The sequence below is a fragment of the Cetorhinus maximus genome, unplaced genomic scaffold (genome assembly GCF_964194155.1).
Source record: "Cetorhinus maximus unplaced genomic scaffold, sCetMax3.hap1.1 HAP1_SCAFFOLD_932, whole genome shotgun sequence".
NCBI classification, from domain to species: Eukaryota; Metazoa; Chordata; class Chondrichthyes; order Lamniformes; family Cetorhinidae; genus Cetorhinus; species Cetorhinus maximus.
The window spans coordinates 124,456-130,455 of NW_027596874.1; the positions used below are offsets into that span (position 1 = coordinate 124,456).

Consider the following 6,000-nt stretch of genomic DNA (forward strand, 5'->3'; position numbering starts at 1 on the left):
GCTGTCACTTTCGGCCCTGAAAAGTGCCCAGTCTACCGCAGATCACCCTGGAAGGGCAAGGTACCTCAAAAATTTGAGCAACAGGTGAAGTTAGCTGTTTCACGCTACTACTGTGCAGTAGCATCACAAGTGATATTCGCCACTAACAGGATGCTGCTGTCAAGCAAAAAATACGTTCTGCCCATCACACAAATGAGTAATGTGGTATATGAATTTCAGTTCCAAAGTGATGCTGGGTATGTAGACCGTACATCCCAAAGACTGGCGGATCGGATCAAACAGCATGTCCCAGCTGCTGTACCCAACCAGCCCATGCTTGCAAAACTCAAAACCCTGTCCAACATTATATGTGATTCTGCGATTGGACAACATTTGCTAAGTAATCCTCAGTGTGCTAAGAATTACACTGACTACCAATTTAAGATTGTCAATCGGGCTCACAATGTGTTGCGTTTGCAGGTACTGGAAGCTACATCTATTAACACATGGGGCCCTGTTCTTTGCAGACAGAAAGAACAAATACATACATTGCGCCTTTTTCAGATAAACAAAATAAGTGACAGCCATTCGCTGACTCATATTCCTCAGGGCAATGCCTTGACCAATCAGGGTCAAGCTGCCTGGTTTAAATTTCAAACAATGTTTGGCAGTTAACTGTCAGTCACCATCACTGGTGCATTCTCCATGGCAAAGCCACTTGCCAACTAATCAGCACTCTCTTCACATACAGTATAAATTGTTGTTTTCCCCTTATATTGGTATTCTTGCAAGGTCTCCTGACCAGTGCAAGACGAAAAGCTTAGACATGTCTCTTTGTTCAGCAATAATCAAGTTCTGTACTATTTGAATGGATGGTCTCAATCTTAACTCCACAAGCTACTTCCACTTCTTGGTGGAGGTGAAGCCACACAAGGTAGGGACAAAAGTTTAAGTTGACAAGTTAAGTCATGGAAAATAGATGTCTGGGGTTATCTTTGCATTTCATGATAATCCTGGAATAGTGACAGAGAAGAGGAGGGTCCGATAGCACCTAGTGCCCTGAGCAAGGTCTGGTGATGAATGACTAAAACAGTTGCCCACCCTACATATTTGTCTGCGTCCCTTGGTCTTAAAGGTGCCGAGATGGGGTAGGAGAGAGTACCAGTTTTAACAGAGAATAGGACAAAGGTTTTTTGTTATTCATTCATAGGATGTGGGCTTCGCTGGCTGGTCCAGCCATTTATTGCCCATCCCTAATTGCCCTTGAGAAGGTGGTGGTGAGCTGCCTGCTTGAACTGCTGCAGTCCATGTGGTGTAGGTACATCCACAGTGCTGTTAGGAAGGGAGCTCCAGGATCTTTACCCAACGACAGTGAAGGAACGGGTGATATATTTCCAAGTCAGGATGGTGAGTGGCTTGGAGGGGAACCTCCAGGTGGTGGTGTTCCCATCTATCTGCTGCCCTAGTCCTTCTAGATGGTAGTGGTCGTGGGTTTGGAATAAACCTTGGTGAGTTCCTGCAGTGCCTCTTGTAGATGGTACACACTGCTGCTACTGTGCGTCAGTGGTGGAGGGAGTGAATATTTGTGGATGTTGTGCCAATCAAGCAGGCTGCTTGATTGGCACACAAGGTAGAGGGAAAGGGTGTGATTGAGCAGATTGGTAGCATGCTGCAAGACTTTAATTTAATCTGTTGGTTGTGAGACTGCTTAGCTCTATGTATCACATGGTGCTTCCGCTGTTTAGCGTTTAGTATTTTAGTTTCACCCAGAATAAAAGGCCAAAGGCTAAGCAACTAGGATTTGAAAGGGCAGTTGCATTGTTACTTAGAGGAGAGTTTTTTCTCCCCATGGTCAAATGCAGAAGGAAGCAAGGCTGGAAGAAAAAAGGGGTTTGCAGGTGGAGAGAAACGCAAAGAAGTGGTCGGAGATGTCTGTCTGTAATTGAGGTAACTGGCTCTAGAGTCCAAGTGAGATAGCAAGGCTGGAGTGGAGGAGAAGTACCATTAATGAGTTGAGAATTTGTGGAGGGAGAGATTAAGGGAGGATAGCAGGAAAATGAACTCCAACGAAAGAGGGCATGATGAGTTGAGATCAGGGTAAAATCACCAAGGATGAGAAGTCGCATGATGCAGAGATTGATGGATGAAATTAGTGAAGATGTCTGGGTGAGAAACTGGGCAAGGGGCATGGGTGGACAGTAGACAAAGATTTTGAATGAGGAGCTGTTCAAAGCAAAAGGCGACAGAGGAGTAGTGGGAGAGACTGAGGTGAGGTACCACAACAGTCTGGAAAGGGTAAATGGTAGAAGGTGTAAGTAGGCGGAGTAATTTCATTAAAGGAGGTGTTATCACCCATCACCATGTTTCCATTAAAGCCATGATGTTCCTGGTTAGCAAAAAGCTCATGAATAGCAAATACCTTGTTCACAGGTGAATGAACATTGTGGGACATAGAAATTGAGTAGGTGATTTAGCCCCTGCACCCTTTTCCACGTAGGGAGGGAGATGCAATGAAAGCTGATCGAGCAGCACATCCACAGGGTCAACGTGAGAAGGGACAGTAATGAGACCAGTAAGAAACTAGGCAGGAAGGTCAGAAAGAGAACAGGATAGAGAAGCTAGGGTACCTGTCCATAAGGAGGTAGCGACAAACATAGAAATATAGAAACTAGGAGGAGTGGGCCATTCGGCCCTTCGAGTCTGCGCCGCCATTCATTAGGATCATGGCTAATCATCCAACTCAATAGCCTGCTCCCGCTTTCTCCCCATACCCTTTGATCCCTTTCGCCCCAAGAGCGATATCTAACTCCTTCTTGAAAGCATACAGCGTTTTGGTCTCAACTTCTTTCTCTGGTAACGAATTCCACGGGCTCACCACTCTCTGGGTTAAGAAATTTCTCATCTCAGTCCTAAATGGTCTACCCCATATCGTCAGACTGTGACCCCTGGTTCTGGGCTCCCCCACCATCGGGAACATCCTTCCTGCGTCTACCCTGTCTAGTCCTGTTAGAATTTTATAGGTTTCTATGAGATCCCCCCTCATTCTTCTAACTCCAGCGAATATAATCCTAACCGACTCAATCTCTCCTCATATGTCAGTCCTGCCATCCCAGGAATCAGTCAGGTAAACCTTCTCTGCACTTCCTCTATAGCAAGTACATCCTACCTCAGATAAGGAGACCAAAACAATATTCCAGGTATGGTCTCACAAAGGCCCTGTACAATTACAGCAAGACATCCCTGTTCCTGTACTCAAATCCTCTGGCTATGAAGGCCAACATACCATTTGCCTTCTTCACCGCCTGCTGCACCTGCATGCTTACCTTCAGCGACTGGTGTACAAGGACACCCAGGTTTCGTTGCACATTCCCCTCTCTCAATTTATAGCCATTCAGATAATAATCTGCCTTCCTGTTTTTGCTACCAAAGTGGATAACCTCACATTTATCCACATTATACTGCATCTGCCATGCATTTGCCCACTCATTCAGCTTGTCCAAATCACACTGTAGCATCTCTGCATCCTCCTCACAGCTCACCCTCCCACCCAGCTTTGTGTCATCTGCAAATTTGGAGATATTACATTTAATTCCCTCATCTAAATCATTAATATATATTGTGAATAACAGGGGTCTCAGCACCAATCCCTGCGGTACCCCACTAGTCACTGCCTGCCATTCGGAAAAAGACCCAATTATTCCTACTCTTTGTTTCCTGTCTGCCAACCAGTTTTCTATCCATCTCAATACACTACCCCCAATCCCATGTTCTTTAATTTTACACACCAATCTCTTATGCGGGGCTTTGTCGAAAGCCTTCTGAAAGTCCAAATAAACCACATCCACTGGACCCCCCTCATCAACTCTACTAGTTACATTCCCGAAAAATTCCAGTAGATTTGTCAAGCATGATTTCCCTTTCATAAATCCATGCTAACTCTGTCCGATTCTGCTGCTGTTTTCCACGTGCTCAGCTATTAAATCTTTTATAATGTACTCTAGAATTTTCCCCACTACCGACATCAGGCTGACTGATCTATAATTCCCTGTTTTCTCTCTGCCTCCCTTTTTAAATAGTGGGGTTACATTAGCTACCCTCCAATCTGTAGGAACTGCTCCAGAGTCTATAGAATCTCAGAAGATGACCACCAATGCATCCACTATTTCTAGGGCCACTTCCTTAAGTACTCTGGGAGGTAGATTATCAGGCCCTGGAGATTTATCTCAATGTACCTCAATGGGCCCTTCAGAGCACGAGAGAGAAGTTGTAGGTTTATCTAAGAGGTTATCAAGCCTGAGACAGTAGCAGGAAAGTAGGAAAGTCAAGGAGCACAGAAGAGTTAAGGTAGGGATTTGGGGGAATAAAGTACTCAAGAGGGATGAAATAAATAGAGACATGACCACATAACTGGAATCAAAGCAGAAAGAGCACAGAACCCCTGGGGTAGAGAAAACAAAGAAAAAAGGAGCATAGAGGTAATGGACTCAGATCCTGAGTGCCAGCCAAAGCACGATGCAAACAAACACACGCATGGCAAAAATTAAGATAATTATTTGTAAACTGAAAATGGGGAGGAGACAATAGGAGGCCAAAGACAGTCAGAACCCTCCTGGTGGAATGAAACTGACTTGTTTGGAGCAATTAATGTGCAAGTTCAAAGGTAGTTGGGGGAGTGTGAGCGAATCCTGTGGTGTATGAGGAGCAGAGTATCACTGAACACTCAGATTGCTAGGAATGCATAAAGGGCCAACCATGAGTCAGCAGAGACTGATCCAGCGATTCAATGATAGTGAACTTGGTGATGGATTTAGTAGAACAAAGATAGTGGTGGGCAACCTGCAGCCCATGGGTCACATGCGGTCTATCAGGGTTCAGAGTATGACATTTTGCTGACTGTTGCCCACACGCCTGGCTGCCTGATTCTACTGGTTTCCGTTCACCTAATCTTCTTCCTACCAGTATTACTAAAGTGATACACACGCAAAGCAAGGGCACGTGAAGTGAGGTGCATGCTGATTGTACACATTGACTGCGAGAGCCGTGCACTCCCTCTGCGTCCAAAGCGGTTCAATCGGCATGCCCCACAAATTTTTATTCATGGGATCATGGTTAGTGCACATGCAAGATTTCAATTTTGCTGCCCACTGAGATGAAGGAGGGCCACTCATGCGGCCCACTCACTAGCCTAGGTTGCCCATCACTGAGCAAAGGCATGAATGAGTCAGCAGCAAAACAAAGCAAAGCTCATTCGGCAGAAGCAGAGCAGAATCCAAAGCAGGATAGGAACCAGCAGAAATCATAGCTAATTGAGCTTAACTGAGGAATTCCCAGCAAAGAAACAGAAAGCAGAAAACTGAGGACACAACAGCAAGCCAGATACATGCCATTCCTGGGCACGAGCATCACCTCATCAAGATATCAGCAATTTAGCACATCATGGTTCATTACTACAAGGTGCATTATGTCACTTGAACTACTTTAAAAAGTGATTTTATAAAAAGACATACGTACCATACAATTTCAGCCAGAGTTTTTCTCTCAACAGCAGGCTAATTTATCCACAGCAGTAACTGTGCATACTGGGAACAGCACACTGGAGGACAATAAAACAGAGCTTGTAATATTGCTGGGTGACCTGTAAAGGAGACAATCTGAATATACTGCTTGTTTATGTCAAAGAGGACTTAAAATGAAAATATCACCTCAAAATCCTGATGACATCACAAAACATACGTGTATACTATTCTCCCACACCCCTGCAGCTTCCATCACTTGTCATTTAAGAATCTCTGCCATTTTTTTGCGAAGATAAAAATCTTTGCCTGCTTTACCAGATTATGCACACCATTTTGCTTACATTTCCAGCAAACATACCAACTTCCATTTATATAGAATTATACAATACAGTAGGCAACCATTCAGCCCATCGTGCTGTGCTACTCTTTGAAAGAGCTATTCAATTAGACCTCATTCCTGCATAGCCCTGCAAATTTCTTCCTTTCAAATGTTTATCCTTTTAGA

At 44.5% G+C, this 6,000-nt stretch overlaps 1 protein-coding gene across 2 annotated transcripts in view; it reads right to left on the reverse strand.

Moving 5' to 3' along the window:
- Positions 1-5,624, reverse strand: part of spg21 (SPG21 abhydrolase domain containing, maspardin) — a 78,853-nt gene extending 73,229 nt beyond the window's left edge. For both annotated transcript variants that reach the window (XM_078536146.1, XM_078536145.1), the window contains exon 1: positions 5,491-5,624. The gene's annotated coding sequence lies outside the window, so the exon portion shown is untranslated. The remainder of the gene's footprint in view (positions 1-5,490) is intronic.
- Positions 5,625-6,000: the final 376 nt, after the last annotated feature.